Genomic DNA, 1494 nt, shown 5'->3' with positions numbered 1-1494 from the left:
CGGCTAATTTCTATGAATTTAAAGGGATTAGTAGCTCACCCCTAGGCTCATTGCAGTTTTATTTACAATAGCCAAGATATGGAAGAAACCTAAGTAGCCCATCAATAGACAATTGTATAAAGAAGATGTGGTACACATATAATGAAATATTACTAGGCCATAAAAAAGAATAAAATCTTACCATTTGCAACAGGGATGAATTAAAGGATATTATTCTAAGTGAAATAAGTCAGACAAAGATAAATACCATATGATCTTACTTATATGTGGGATCTAAAATTAATAAATGAACAAACAAAACAGAAACAGACTTATCAATATATAGAATAAACTAATGGTTGCCAGATGGGAGGGGGGTGAGGAAGGTGAGTGAAAAAGATGAAGGAAGTAAGAAGTAGAAATTGGTAGTCACAAAGTAGTCAGGGGAATATAGAGTACAGCCTATGGAATATAGTCCACAATAATACAATAACTATGTATGGTGCCAGGTGGGTACTGGACCTAAGGGGGGATCACTACATAAATTATATAAATGTCTAACCACTATCTTATACACCTGAAAGTAATATAAAGTAATATCTAATGCCAACTCTAATTGAAAAAAATTTTTAAAACAGTTTAAAAATAAAGGCATTAGTAATAAATGCAAGACCAGATTGTGGCCAGACCTTATTTTATTGCAATTTGCTATGCATGATTATATACTTTAATAAACTATAATTTATTGCAGAGCACAGATTTAGTTCTTTTTTTAGGAAACATAATTTCATATAAAGAGGCCAAAATAAACATCCTTTCAAGTATTCCTGAGAACTATGCAGGCTCAGTTATGACTCTTTCTGAGAGGGAAAACCAGGTGAGCAGTATTTTTACCAAATAGCCAAGTAGCACCTGATGGAAGCCCATTCCTTTGGGTGGTAACATCCATTTTACAATATCTCAATCTGGTAGTACAAACTGCATTTTCAAATGTTCTTAAAACAATGTCTAATTTCTCATGTAATTAAATATAAGACTTCACAGCATACACACTGGAAGAAGTGTAAGAGATCACCCGGCCTGATGGTTCTCACGCCAGCTGTGTATTTAGAGGACCCAGGAGGTAGTGCACCTGTGTTTGGAGGTGGAGCGCACATAGCTATCCTCAGCTTGGAATGCCATGCAGCCTTCCCGGCTCCCCAGTGCTTGGGAACTACGGAGATTGTTTGGTCCTCTTATTTGTGTTTCACAAATAGTGAAACTAATGTATATAATTTAGATGGAAAATGGAGAAAAAGGATCCAATGCCATATGAGACAGAACACATAAAATCAACTGGAAAACTTTGATTCCAAGAGCTAAGCTGCTAATTAATTAAATTAGAATATCTAGGTGAGACCTGTTTCTATAAAGGCCACAATGAGTGTAATGTGTAGCCAGGATTGAGGAACCCTCATCTAGAAAAGAATTTCAAGAGACAGATAAATGATTATTCTTCTCCTCTTAGGCACGTCC

This window comes from Pipistrellus hanaki (genome assembly GCF_964339955.1).
Source record: "Pipistrellus hanaki genome assembly, chromosome: 1".
Classification (NCBI taxonomy): domain Eukaryota; kingdom Metazoa; phylum Chordata; class Mammalia; order Chiroptera; family Vespertilionidae; genus Pipistrellus; species Pipistrellus hanaki.
Note: the sequence above shows the minus strand (reverse complement) of the source record.